Consider the following 15,587-nt stretch of genomic DNA (forward strand, 5'->3'; position numbering starts at 1 on the left):
TTTCCCTTCATCTTTGTAATAATAATAATTGTATAATTAAATTAAAAAAAAAGAAATAACTGTGTAATAAAAATTGTAATTATGTCATAGGGTTGTTGTGACGATATAATGAAACAACCACGTTGGTAAAGTGCCCAATCCATTTTCTGGTTTATGTAAGTACTTGAAAAAGATTTTTTGCACACTCTGCAGGCAAGAAAGTTACAGAAATGCTTGCTAAAGCACTGTTTCTTGCACTCATTTATTCCATAAACATTCCTGGTAATTGTGGGAGATTGATTAACATTGCCTCAATTTAGCTAAGCTTGAACTACATTTCCCAGCATCCATCTTTCCTTCATGGGATTAGGTCAGACACTGACATGGAAGGTAGAAGTGAAGTCCTAGCTATCATCTGGTGCTGAAGAGGTTGGTGCAGCGCAGGGTGCTTTTGCAACTCCTGTCTGTTGGAACTGACTCCCTGGCTTCCTGGCTGGAGGGTGGCAGCAGCAACTCCTGGAGATCCTACTGCATCTCCTCCTCTAAGTTCTCTAACTCCTGGTTCAGGTGTGTGTTTAGCTCTGTGGCAAGGGGGTACTAGGTTCTGAGAAAACCTTCATCAAAATTGTGAACTTGGAGGTGATAAAGAACCTACAGAGGTTCCAGTTCATTCTTAAGGGTTCCAATTCGAACTCATAGGTTCCAGTTTGTATTTGTTTCCTTGACTTCACAACCATCTTTTCTTTCCAACTACCTGCATGTGGACATCAGGCTCCAGGACTAGATTCAGAAACTAGACATCACATAGACTATTTTTCTTATTTCCATTAATTGTGTAAGGTCAAGTTTTTGTGATAAATACCTGCAAATATTATATATAGATATAGATATATAGATATATCCTCGTGGTTCTAATTTTACGAAAAGTAGACTATTAGTTCTTGACTGATACAGTGGGTTGTCTATGTGCCAGGAAGTATATTTTGGGCTAAGGAAACACAAAAGAATAAGGTACAGTCCCTACATTCACAAAAGTTCATAGTTCTTAAAGGAGAAGTCAGCCATCATTCATCATACAAGAAATTATAAAGTTTCTATAGATTTGTCTAATCTGGGAAGTTCATATAAATGGAATCATATAATGTGACCTTTTGTGTCTGTTTTTTTTCACTTAGTATGTTTTCTAGGTTCATCCACAGTGCAGTATGTCAGTATGTATGAGTACTTCACTCTTTTTTTACAGCTGAATAATATTCAATTGTATGGATATATCACATTTTGTTTACTCATTCATCCATTGATGGACATTTGGGTTGTTTCCACTTTTTGGAACTATATGGTTTCAAACTAGATCGTGATGGTTGCACAACACTGTGAATGTACAAATGCCACTGAATTATACACTTTAAAATAGTTAATTTTATATTATATGAATTCCATTTCAATAAACAATTTTTTAAGATTATGAAGTTATAAAGTTGGTTTCTTTTAGTTAAAAACATTTACATGTATCTATAATTGTTCAGACTGAAATTAAAGACACTCCAGTTTATGGAGTTTATGCATACCAAACTGGTAAAATGTTCATTAAACTAGATATTTTCAGTGATAAGATCAGATGCTTTCCACATTTGACTACAATCTGCTTTGTATATTTTTCTTTGCTCTGCTATTTTGCGGCAAGCCTGTCATTGATTGGCTTCTTGACATGCACATAAAATCAATTAGCATTCAGTCTCTGAGAATAATTCTCTTAATAGGTTACTGCTTTCACCATTTAGCCAACAGAGAAACATTTCTTTCCACACCACCCCATACTTATTTAGGAAGGCATTTGGTAACACTTATCAGCCCGCACATGCCAGCAATTAGATGTCAATAGAATTTCTATGTTCAATCCTTTGTATACAAGAAACATTTTAGCCAAAATTTCCAGTCCTCTCACAATTTTCTGAACTCATCAGTTTTGTCCTTTTACTATAGGGTGATTTTAGAGACGTCAGATAAAGGCCCACCACATCTGCCTCCAAAATTCCCCTAAAAAGGGAAAGTATGAAAGTAGATACCAAGATTGAGAATATGCCAGTCCAGTTTTCTATTCCTCATGTTTCAGGAGGAAAAGCCATTATTTAACTCTTTTTATAAGTATAACTTCTCCTTCAATTGCTAACCCAGTTTTCTTTATTTTGTTTTACTTCTTTCTTACTCCAGAGATCTAATCTGAATGTCATTGTCTTGTAGAACTTTCTAACCCCACCTTCCTCCACTATCCTTTTCTTTCACTACACTACAGCCATACTGGCTTACATTTACGTTCTAGAGCATGTAAAAACTCATCTCAATCTCAAGACCTTTATAGTTGCTGCTCCTTCTTCTTGAGTATTCTTCCTCAACAATGTCATATAGCTGCCTTTTTCATCATTCAAGTCTCAGATCATTTGGTATCTTTTCAGAATTGGCTTCCCTAGCTCCAGCAAGTCTCTCAATCACACTCTATCCCCTTTTCCTGCTTATTTTTTATTTTCTACATCCCCTCACTAGGTCATATAATCCTTAACAGAGGGACTCTGCTTGTTTAGGTCACCGCTATTTACTCTGAGTTTTGAATAGTACTGGAATAGTAGTAGAGGCACAATTAATATCTTGGCTGACTGACTATAAACTAACAGACACCAATTATGTCAATAAATGTAAAATTGCAATGTAACTCATGGTAGTGCCACTCCTTGTAACACAGTATTCTAGAAAATTTCAAGTATGTGTGTATGCATGTACATATGTATGTATATATGTATATTAGTTAGGGTTTTTGGGGGGGAGAGTAGGTTGTAAGTTCAGTTTTAGTATTTTGATTTTGAAGTATCATTATTCCAAAAAGTAATATCAAGTAACTAACTTTGTAAATTAAACTGGATTTAAAAATTAGAGGTGTGGTCTAGAGAAAAATTCATGAGACATCTGCTCCTTGGTAGTTATTAAAGGTAGGCATGGATAAAATTATCCAGGAATACCAAGAGTAAGAAGAAGAGAAGAATGCAAATAAGAATGCATAATGCTAGAAAGGGTACAGAACAGGAGTAGCCAGTGAGGGAAAAGGGTAACCATGCAAATGTGGCACCCTGCAGAAGAGAGGTCTCATGGGGTGAATGTTTGTGTCCTCCAAAAATTCCTATGTTGAAATCCTAATCCCCAACATGATGGTATTTGGTGGTGAGGGGGTAATTAGGTTTGGATGAGGTCATGAGGGTAGAGCCTCCATGATCGGATTTGTGCCTCTATAAGAATAGGAAGAAACACAAGAGGCTTCTTTCTCTTCTTGTTCCTACAAAGAGCAGATCATGTGAGCACACAGCAAGATGGTAGCCCTCTGAAAGCCCGGAAGTGGGTTCTCACCAGGAACGAAAGCTGCTGGCACCTTGATCTTGATATTCCAGCTTTCAGAAGTGTGAGAAAGTAAAGTTCTGTTGTTTAAAACATCCAGTCTATGGTATTTTGATATAGCAGCTGAGTTGACCTAGACAAGAGTGTTTCCAGGAGAGAATTGTACAGTGTGTGAGATGCTGCTGAAAGATATAAATTGAGGACTAAAAGGCATCCACTGAATTTGGTCACATGAAAACCGCTGATAAACTTTTTTAGAGTTGTTTTACTGAAGTCATGGGGTCAGAAGTCAGAATGAGGAGTGGGAGATGAGAACATAAGCTTTAGGAGTATACGTGACTCTCTGACATACACATACACACAAAATCGGTTTTTGCTATATGTGATCTTGGGCAAACCTCCTACATTCTCTGAACTTCATCTTTATTATCTTTAACTTGAGCAGCTCATACTTATCTTGAAGATATGTTGTAGTGATTAAGTGATAAGACATGGAAAGATATTTAAAACACTATGAACACTCAATAAATGCAGATTCCTTTCATTTCTCCCACGTGGAGGCTTTTAAAATAAATCTGTAGACCAGAATCAAACATATTGCCTTAACCAAGGACTATATGGGAGTTTTGTTATTGGTCCAGTAAAATACTATGCAAGAAGAGTAATTTCCATATATGTACAGAAATCGTGTGTGTGCACGTGTGTGCACATGTGTGTATACTAAAATGATTTGGTGATATGCCTTTCTACAACTACAGAACACTGTGAATTTATGTCCTATTTATATTTCATTCTAACCTTGAGATTTTTATTGGAGACTCTACTGCCTAACTGTAGATTGTAGATTGTGGACCCTACTGCCTATCCTTTGGTTCCCTATATATTATGCCTCCTACAGGAAACATTTTACATGTGTCTTTATGTAAAATTCTTAACGTGACTCTGAGCAGACTGCATTTCTCCACTGGTTGTAGTGAGCTTGAATCCTTCAAAATGTCCATGATCACCTAGAGTTTATACCACTTACCCATTCAGACATGCTATAGCCATTGCAAACTTTTACATGCTTGTTTCTTTAGGAATGCTAAGCACAAATGACTATATATTCTGTTGTTTCCAATATCTTGTTTTGACTACAAGTTATATCCTAAGCTCAATCAACCAGAGGATCCAACATGGGACTGTGACTCTTTAGCAAGGGACATGAACACATTTAGATTCTTTCATAGCAGCAGCAAGCAGCCACGGTGTCCCGCATGTGGCAGCAGTCCCAGACCAGCCTGTTTGGGCTAAAAGACCTTGGCTTCTCCCCTCTTGGCATAAAAATGCCTTGGTTCATATCCAGTCTTATGCCTGGTTCTTTATCTTCCCATTGATTCTGCAACCTCCTGCTATCCTTGCACATTTATATATATAAATTTTTCTTTTTCTTTTTCCCCTAACATCAGCCAGTTAGTTTTGTTACCTGTAATCAAAAACATTCCTAACAATTAGAGACGGAGGTCTTCATGTAACAGACCCAAATAAGAACCTAATAACCATGCTTAGTGACTGAGCTGGCGCTTCCTAACAGAATTATTTGTTGCTTTTGGCAGATTCAGAGGGGAAAAAAACAAAACAAAAAAAACAACCCACTGCCTTACCAGAGCTTCTGATGCCAGTGATTATCACTCTGGGGGTATTCTCCAGGGAAAGAAAACACTGGGGGAAAAACAGCTTTGCAATTTAGACTGCCACTCCATTTAATAATGGGGAAATGGTATTACTTTACTGGTAATTAATTTTTAAAAAAATTTCATGTAAAATGTCAGCTGGACTCTGTTTATTGGAATGTATCAACACATGAGACAAACTTAGCCTTGTTGATTTACCCAAGACAGCTAACCTGAGGAATTTCAATTGAGCCTATTACAAACCTGGCTCTGACTTGTAAAAATATCTATTATGAGTCAAGACTGAGCCGGACTATCTACGCATATATGTATTTTCCTGCCTTTAATGACAGACACATACATATGAAAAAGTCGTTTATCCTTTGAGCACCAAGCATCAGAGTCCCTTTGAAATGTTAAAACTGGAGCCATTGGTCTGTTATCTACCGAGAGAAAAACAATACTGTGGCTTCAGGAGAAATGGATAGGAGGGGGTGAGATGGAAAGAAAAACACCAACAGGAATGATAAACTGGATTTTAATGACAAAGTCACTTTGCCAACTGTAACTTGGGTGCTGGGTAAGCTGATCTGACTTCATTAGGTGATAGCCAGCCTCCTGAAGCCATCATCAGCCTGGAAGAAAGCCATATGTGTTGGTCGCACAAATGGACATTGATTTTTCAATAAACTGGAACCCAAAGCCAACATCACTCCAGTGATATCTTTTCTCAGGAGAGAGGATTTCTCGCTCATGCCTGGCACCATGTCTCAGCTCTTATATTACAAGAATTACATGGGTGAAGCAGAGTAGAAAACATCAGCTCACTTAAGTCATGTGATAAATGAGGCAATTAAGTCAATTAGATGCACAGTTACTGAGTTATATCTGTTTTGCTTTGTAAAATATAACTTTAAATAGGATCATCTATCTTACCAGACTTGACAGCATTAGAATTCTGTGGGGCAGAAAAACTGTGATTCATTACTCTATGAAAACAGTGCCTTACTCTCTCAACTGGATAAAGTAACCTTGGTCTTTAAGTTGGAGGTTGTGATCCCTTAACTTTTTCTCTCTTAGCAGAACACATTTGTGCTTGTTGTTTGCCTACACTTTAAATGTGTGGCTTTTGTACTAGTCATCATTTGGATGGGGGATTAGTAGAACATTAATTTTTTCAATGCATGATTTATCATATGCATCTCTTTCTGGAGGAAGAGAGTATAGTTTTAGCAGATTTGCATTGCTCTGGCTGAATCATTTGAGTGGCTCTGTAATAAAAGGATGAGCCGTCACCTGGTTTGAGGGAAGAGCTCCAGGACCTTTAGTAGTTTAATTAAATACTGTTCGCCACCACCCCATCTCCTTGGTATGCAGAATTGTCATGGCAGAGAGGTATATGCACCTGCAGAGAAGCCAAGGAGCTTCTGGGAAAGGCAACCTAATAAGACCCTTTGCTTTGGAAGATCAGTACTCCTAGAGCCTCCAGCGAATTGTGACATTCTTATCTAAGGTGTGCGGGCAGATCAGGGCACTGAGAGCCACCAGGGAAAACTAATGAAGGTAATACTGTACTGGTAACCACTGCTAGATTGGAGGTTTATCAAAAAATTGCTCATGAGTCAAGTTATGTTTCCTTTGCCCTCCACAAATTGTATTTTCCTTGTTTCAGTGAACCAACTAAAATTAGTGAACTACTTAAAAGTTAGGACATTTCACATATAAATATGGATTACTTTGGCCAGAGTACATGCTCTGCAGTTTGCTTTCAAAGTCTGCCACTAAGATATATATTTCTACTCTCTTTGCTTCATTCATTTCTTTTACTTTCTGGAACCCAGCAGGCAGTTGAGTTTTTCACCTTTTGACTAAATGGCTGTGGGAGAGGTTCTGATTCTGTCACACAATGGGGCTTGAGAATGGAAGCTCCTTTTAACCCAACCACCTGGGGGTATAGATGAGAAACTATGGCTGAATAGGTGAAGAGAAACTGAATTGTAAGCCTTGGGAGCAGTCCTGGCTGAAACTGAGCATGTGAGCTGTGATCTCACACATTAAGGGGTGGAGATCCAGCAAGAACAGCAGGAGAGGACAAGGACATTAAACATTGATTTTTTTTTTCAAGATTTATTTATTTATTTGAGAGAGAGAGAGCGAGTGAGTGCGCGTTGGCGGAGGGGCAGAGGGAAAGGAAGACAGAGAATCGCCAGTACACTCCCCGCTGAACGTGGAGCCTGACTCGGGGCTCAATCTCAGGACCCTGAGATCATGACCCGAGACAAAGTCAAGAGCCAGAGGCTCAACTGACTGAGCCACCCAGGTGCCCCATCAAACATGGATTTTTAAAGACAGAATTAATTGTTGGTTAAAGAATTTGTAAATCTTAAATTAGAAAAAAAAATTGTCAAATTGACCTTGGAAAGATTGAACCAAGTTAAATACTGACCAACAGTTCAGAAGAGCACTAGTTTGCATACTAGTCTTTTAAATTTTGCTAATCTAATGGGGGAAATTAGCCAATTTGAATTTTGTTAGTGAGTTTAAGCATATTTTCAGATGTCTGCTGGCCATTTTTTTTTTTTAAATAACTGCCAGTTTGTAACTATTGTTTATTTTTCTTATTAGGCTATTTGCTTTTCCTTATTGAACTATAAGAATCCCCTGATGGTTCTTTCTCTGTCATATTTGTTGCAAACATTTTCTTCCAGTTTGTTACTTTAAATTTGGCTATTGTATCTCATTGTCCAGAAATTGTTCATTTTTATTTATAAGATAAAAGCCGTTAATTTTTTTTATGGGTTTGGAGTTTAATGCCTTTCATAGATCCCCTCAGCTTCATGATTGTCAAAATAACCTCTTGTACATTCCTTTAAGAAGTCTGCAGGTTTTTGTAATTGCACTTATTTAATTACCCAAAAGTTATTTTTATATTTGCTGTGAGGTAGAGATTTAATTTTTAAAAAAACAAATGGATAGCTGATTACTTAATGTCATTTTCTCATTATTAGAAATTCTAATTGTGTCTTAAATTAACAGGTGTCTTTTGCCTTTTGGTTCATTTTGAGATTCTGGTAAGGCAACTTCCTTCTTGGAGATATAGGATTGATGATTATTCACCATCTTTCTCTCTAGATTACTCAAAAAGTGACAATAGGCACTTAGAATCCAATAAGGATGAAAATGTACAGCATGAGGTTTACATTGGCTGAGTTGTGTCCAATAATCTCCCCAAAATAAGAACTTCCTATATACTGTGTAAGAGGATATAGTTTGGCTTGGAGTCAAAATGAAGCTTTCTATTTCTTCCCTACCAGTCTAGTTCTTAGGATCTAACTGTGGGGAAGGTGAGATCTGTGATGCAATTATTCAAACAATTCAAGGAAGAGAATGCAAACATCCTAAACCCAATTTTCTTGGGAGTATTTACTCCAATAATATTTCCTTCCAAGGAGGAGCAGAAATTCTTTCTTCTTTAAGAAAAAAATAAAAAACAAAGGAATGACCATCCTTCCCAACTTACACTCTCATTGTTTATCTCTCTTTCTCAACTTTTCCTTTTAGGATATCCTTGCATGTTTTCTCTTTCAGACGAATTTTAAAAGACACTTGTAAATATCATTTAAAAAATCTTGTTGGGATTTTAGTTCATATTGCATTTAATTTACATATTTATTTACACTATTGAGTTATCTTATCCTGAGACTTCTTTACTCAGGCTTTATTATGTGTACTTGAGTAAAAATCACATAATTTCCCCTAGAAATGTCTTATGCACTCTGCTAAGTTGACTCATGAATATTTTAATAATTTTTATTCTCATTGAGTTGGATCTTTCATTTTTCTAATTAGTTTTTCACCTGTATATAGAAAAGAGATTGGGGCACCTGGGTGGCTCAGCCAGTTAAGCATCTGCCTTCAGCCCAGGTCATGATCCCAGGGTCCTGGGATTAAGCCCTGCATCAGGCTCCTTGCTCAGCAGGGAGCCTGCTTCTCCCACTCCCTCTGCCTGCTGCTCCCCCTGCTTGTGCTCTCTCTCTCTCTCTTTGTCAAATAAATAAAATCTTTTTTAAAAAGAGAGAGATTGATTTTTATATGTTGACATTGTATCAACCCATTTTACTAACATTATCATTCTGTTCCTTCTCTTTTGCAATTCTATTGTTTATAAATAATAAAAGTTTGAGTCCCTTGTTTCAATTCTTCTAACTCATTTTCTTTTCTTGCTTTGTTACATTGGTTAGGACTCCTTGTTCTAGTAGTCATGATAGCTTTAAGCATCCTTATTTTGGTCAAGACTGCAGTGGGAATGCTTCTAACCTTTCATCTTTGTGATATTTGCTAAGTTTTTCTGACAGATTTCTAAAAAAACTAAACTAAGGAAGAACATATTTATTCCCAGTTTGATTTTATTAAGAATGGTATTGATTCGGGGCACCTGGGTGGCACAGCGGTTAAGCGTCTGCCTTCGGCTCAGGGCGTGATCCCGGCATTATGGGATCGAGCCCCACATCAGGCTCCTCCGCTATGAGCCTGCTTCTTCCTCTCCCACTCCCGCTGCTTGTGTTCCCTCTCTCGCTGGCTGTCTCTCTCTGTTGAATAAATAAATAAAATCTTTAAAAAAAAAAAAAGAATGGTATTGATTCATGAGAAATGCCCTTTGTAATAAGATAACTGTATAAGGTTCTCTAAATCTGTTAATCCGGTTGAATTATGTAAGTAGATTTCCAAGTGCTAAAATATTATTACACTTCTAGAATAATCATGTTTGGTCATTTATATAATTCTTTAAAAATCACTTGTTTTCATCTGTGACTATTTAAATTAAGATATTTTTATTTATGTTTATAAATGAGATTATTCTATAACTATCCTATTTTTGGTATTCTTTTATTTTATGGGGTTTTTTTCAGGGTTATGCAGCTGAATTAAATAAGTTTTGAAGTTTTCAACATTTTAATGCTTTAGAAAGATTATTTAACAGAGTAATTTTCTTTTCTCTAAAAGTTAAACAGAATTTGGGTCACATGGGTGGCTCAGTTGGTTGAGCATCTGACTCTTGGTTTTGGCACAGGTCATGATCTCAGGGCCGTGAGATTGAGCCCCACACCCAGCTCTGGGCTCAGTGCAGACTCTGCTTGTGATTCTCTCTCTCCCTCTCCTTTTGCCCCTGCCCCACTCATGCATGCACGCACACGCATGCTCTCTCTCTCTAATAAAAAAATAAAAAATAGGGGCGCCTGGGTGGCGCAGTCATTAAGCATCTGCCTTCAGCTCAGGGCGTGATCCTGGCATTCTGGGATTGAGCCCCACATCAGGTTCCTTTGCTAGGAGCCTGCTTCTTCCTCTCCCACTCCCCCTGCTTGTGTTCCCTCTCTCGCTGGCTGTCTCTCTCTGTCAAATAAATAAATAAAATCTTTAAAAAAAAATAAATCTATAAAAAAAGTTAAACAGAATTGGCCTATAAATCATTTTGAGTTCCTCTCTTTCATAGGGATTGATTTTTAATATGGTTATTGATGTATTCAATTTTTACCTCTTCTCAAGTCATTTAAAGTAATTTATACTTTCCTACTCATTCATTTTCTTTGTTTTTACTATATATCTTTTTTGAGAAAAAAGTTATTCATAGCATTCTGTCAAGATTTCTTCACATTCCATATCTGTAGCTGTGTTTTTCCTTCTTTCACATTGTTTTATCTTCTTTTTTTCTTTAATATACTTGTCAAAGAAAACAAAAGACTAACTTCTCATTTTACTGATTAAATCTATTATGTACTCTATTTTATTAATGCCCATTTATCTCTTTATTGAGTCCTGCTCTTGTTTCAGCAGAAGTTGGTCCTTGCTGTGTGCTTTACTGGAAGTTTTTGAGAGCCATGTTAGAGCACTGTGAGATTATTTATGTGAGAGTCTGTCAGTTTCTATGCGTTTCTAAGCAATCACTGAAATTAAGGAAAACAAAAATTTAATTATAAACCACATTATCACTTGGTGGATAGGCTTTTGAAATGTTCTAGTCTAAATCTATTAATTTTTTCATTTATTTATCAAATATTATCTTTGAATGAAAAATATTCAATGCCAACTATGTTGTGCATGCTGTGCTATATGCTGAGGACAAGCAATTAACCAAATACACATGGTTCTTATTCTCACAGGGCTTACAATCTGGTAGAAGAGAGAGACATTAAACAGATAAACATACATAGGTAATTTTTAATTGTCCTATCTACTTTGAAGAAAGAAATAGGGTGCTATGAAAAAGAATAATTTAGATGGAAAAATCAGAGAAAAAGCTCTCTGAGGAAGTGACATTTAAGTTAAGATAAAAATGATGATAGATTTTAGGTAGGCCAAGAGTGAAGGCAGGGCAGTGGGGATGAAAGGAGGAGCATATGCAAAAGCTTTGAGATAAGAAAGATCCTGGCTTGATAAAAGTTAGAAGATGACAAGTTGAGATTACAGCAAATTAGGCAGTGGAGAAGAAACAAAGCTGAGGTGTAGACAAAGACCTGAGCATAATGGGCCTGTAGCCACGAACAGAAATTTGGGATTTGATTCTAAATAAAATGAGGAATCATTGAAATGTTTTAATCTGGGGAGTGACATAATTGAATCCACATTTCCAAAAGACCCAGATGGTTTCAGGGCAGAGAACAAATTGGAGAGGAGCAAGAAGAGTAGTTTGAAATTTTTGACATATATCATGCAAGAAATAATGGTGGCTTTGGCTACAGTGGTAGAGATGGCAAATGTACATTGATATGATTCATCTTACAAGATGAAATCAATATGACTAGGTAATAATTTTTTTTATTGTGGTAAGATACACACAACATAAAATTTACCATTTTAACCATTTTAAGTGTGTAATTCAATGTCATTTAGTACAATTAAAAACGTTTGCAATCATCACCACTATCTAGTTCCAAAACATTTTCATCACCCTAAAAGAAAGACTCATACCCATTAAGCAGTCACTTCTCTTTATTGGCTGAACTGTGACCACACCCCACCCCCCAAAATTCATAAGCTGGAAGTCCTAACTCCAAGTATCTCAGAATATGACTGTATTTGGAGATAGGGCCTATAAAGAGGAAATTAAGGTAAAATGAGGTCATATAGGTGGGCGATAACCAATTTGACTTGTTTCCTTTTAAGAAGAGTAGATTAGGACACAGACATACACAGAGGAGAAACCATATGAAGAGGGAGAAGACATCCATCCACAAGTGAAGGAGACAGAACTCAGGAGAAATCAGCCCTGCCAACAGCTTGATTTCAGACTTCTAGCCTCCAGAACTGTGAAAAAATAGGTTTCTGCCATCCAGTATAAGCCATCCAGTCTGTGGTTCTTTGCTATGGCAGCCTAAGCAAACTAATTAACTCTCCATCCCTTCCTCTCCCCAGCTCATGGTAACAACTTATTTGCTTTCTGTTTCTATGGATTTGCCTATTTTGGATACTTCCTATAAAGGGAATGATATAATATGTGCCCTTTTATGTCCAGCTTCTTTAACTTAGCATGTTTTCAAAGTTCATCCATGTTGTAGCATGTATCAGTTTGTTCTTTTTTAAATGTCTAATATTTCATTGCATACATACATTACTTTTTATTTATTCATTAGTTGATTGTTGGTGACGACTTTGATGTAAAAAAAACACTTTGATTTAAGGAATGAAGGAGAAGAATGTGTCAAGATGACTTCTAGATTTCTAGCTGGAGAACTTGAGAGAATGGATGCTATTTATTGATATGGGAATTAATGGAAGAATCTATCAGAAGGGAGATTTAGCAAGATTATGTGTACAAGGGTTTAATGACTAGTCACGCGGCCTTGGCAGATCTGTGTCCTCCCATTCCATTCCCTCTCTCTTCCTCTAACAAATCAGCATGGGTGAGGTAATCCATACCATTTCAGTGGTTTTAGCCATTTGCCTTTTCCCATCAACCAAGTGAAGTTATTCCTGGTCATTTCTAGCCCAGAGATACGGGCTATCAAGAAATTCCTTAAACAAACAAACAAAAACCATAGGCAAAGAATGTCAACACATGAACACATAACTAAGTTTAAGTACTAAGCCATATATAGTATTAAAATTGTACCAACTGACCGAATTATCTTTTCTCTTAGTCTCCCAGGACATTCTAGTTGTTTTTAACAGTATTTTTTTCTGATTATAAAAATAATAAGTGGACACTTCAGAAAATTTGAAATATATAGAAACATAAAAGAAAATAAAAACTACTTATGATCTTTCCATCCATAGATATACACTGTTAACATTTTGCAATATTTCTTTTTTTTAATAAATTCTACAAAAATATCTCTCAAAATTCAGGAGTTGTATTCCTAAAAGTATTATGGTTGGCAAAACAGTGATTGGCATGCTCAAGGTGCTATAGAAAATATAAATTTAAGGAGAAATATTAAATTGTATTGAATTAATTTTAAAACATAGCAAGTGGAAATTCTAGAACATATTTACTTTTTTAAAAGATTATTTATTTATTTATTTGAGAGAGAGAGAGAGAAAGAGAATGAGCAATGGGGAGGTGGGGAGTGTGTGGGGGGGGAGAGAGAGAGAGAGAGAGAGGGAGAGATGGAGGGAGGGAGGGAAGCAAACTCTCTGCTGAGCAGGAAGGCTGATGTGGGGCCTGATCCAAAGACCCAGAGATCATAACCTGAGTTGAAGGCAGAAACTTAACCGACTGAGCCACTCAGGCACTCCCCCAAACATATTTACTTTTAAAAAGTCTTTAGTATTTGTTGTGTTAAAAAGTCCTTTTCTAAATCACCTTCTTCAGTTGTACAGAAAGTACTGCTCCCTCGTGAGCTGCTGGGGTTTTATATTAGGCAGACTATCAGTTTTTAATTTTTGAACAAGTTTTTATTGCCGTGAAACATCTTTTGCATTCATGATCTCCATCATTGTTTTTGCAGTTAGTAGTGACACAGTTGAGTATTTCATCACCCTCACCCTTTGTCTTGTTCCAGCCTCTTCAAAATTTATCATTGGACTTAAGACAACATTTCTTTGGGTGTGACTGAATTCCTCCTGTGAGAGGCTGGGTTCTCTTTGAGTACGCCCATAGATTGGCTTACATGGGCTATAGGAAAGCTAACAATAATTGTTATTACTCAAGAGAATCTAACAAAACTAGGCATGATGGTGATAATAATAGCAGCAGCAGCAACAGCATAGGATGGCATGTTCCAGATATTTTAATTGGCAGGCTAATATAAAAATAAGTTATTCAGAAGCCCAAATTTTCTAATATTATATATTTTTGTACAATTGAAAGCTACTGTTTTTGTCACCTTCACTTTTCACTTAATATTCTGTAAGAATTTCTTACAGTAGTCACAAAATTAACTCAAAATGGATTAAAAACTTAAGTGTAAGACCTAAAACCATGAAATTACTAGAAAAAATCATAGGAAAAAAGCTCCTTGACATGGGTCTTGGTAATTATTTTTTGGAAATCACACTTAAAAGGCACAAGCAACAACAAAATAAACAAGTGGGATTACATCTAAAAAAATTTTGTACAGCAAAAGAAACCATAAACCAAGATGAAAGACAAACTATGAAATGGGAAAAAATACTTTCAGTTCATTTATTTGATAAGGGATTAATATCCAAAATATACAAAGAACTCATACGATTCAATAGCAAACAAAAACAAAACAAAACAAAAACAAAACAAACCACAATCCAATAAAAACAAAAAATGAGAAAAGTACCTAATAGACATTTTTTTCCACAGAAGATACAGGAAAGGCCAATAGGTGAAAACTGGTTTCCTACTTGAAATCTACATATGGCCATGGTCAAAATACTATCTACGGTGATCTCTTTCAAGGCTATACTGAATTTGAGGGTGCCATTAAAAGCTGGTGATAGAAAGAGTAAGAGTAAAAACAAAATCAAAACTTGGATCACTGTAGTTTCTCACAACTCATCTATATGAATGTACCCTTAAACGCAAGTCTTATTAAAAAGGATCTGAGAAGACCCAGGTTGATCCAATCTCATGGCTCCAAAGCCAATTAGACACATTTGGTCTCATGCCCAAGTACAAATAAAATGCTGATCAGTACAGAAAGATGGATTTTGTGGCAAAAACAAAAAGTCAAAGTAACTGTCATTACTTGTCAATATTCCCTCTTGCCACGAGGTAATGGTGGAAACATGGCTAGAGTTTGAGCCATTTCTGGAAAAAAGTCATCTGGTCAGATTGCGCATGATTCATTTGTTTCGGAAAAGGTCAAAATACCAAGGTTGTTTTGAAACTCCCTTGAGCCAAAAATCAATTTTTTTTCACATTAAATTGAAGCTACTATATTTTCAAATATTTTTTAGAATATTTTATAACATACTTCTAGCTCACTGATGTGCATAATGCATTTTATGTTAATTTTCTTATTTAAAAATAATCTTTATTTAAGAAGCTTAGTATTCTCATGTTTTTATGTTTATGTTAAGGTCAGTATTTTTACATTGTGTTTAATTACTTAAAATTTTGCAAAAATATAGATTAAGTGACTAATTATTTGGAATCACTGAGGT

General features: G+C 36.2%; 1 protein-coding gene across 9 annotated transcripts in view; it reads right to left on the reverse strand.

Moving 5' to 3' along the window:
* Positions 1-15,587, reverse strand: part of EMC2 (ER membrane protein complex subunit 2) — a 540,022-nt gene that overhangs the window by 305,368 nt on the left and 219,067 nt on the right. Inside the window, exon 18 of one of the 9 annotated variants that reach the window (XR_015725758.1) lies at positions 12,927-13,022. The exons of the other annotated variants lie outside the window; for them this stretch is intronic. The gene's annotated coding sequence lies outside the window, so the exon portion shown is untranslated. The remainder of the gene's footprint in view (positions 1-12,926; positions 13,023-15,587) is intronic. 9 annotated transcript variants of the gene reach the window in all.

The sequence above is a fragment of the Ursus americanus genome, chromosome 9 (genome assembly GCF_024610735.1).
Source record: "Ursus americanus isolate L20-20 chromosome 9, mUrsAme1.1.p, whole genome shotgun sequence".
Taxonomy (NCBI): domain Eukaryota; kingdom Metazoa; phylum Chordata; class Mammalia; order Carnivora; family Ursidae; genus Ursus; species Ursus americanus.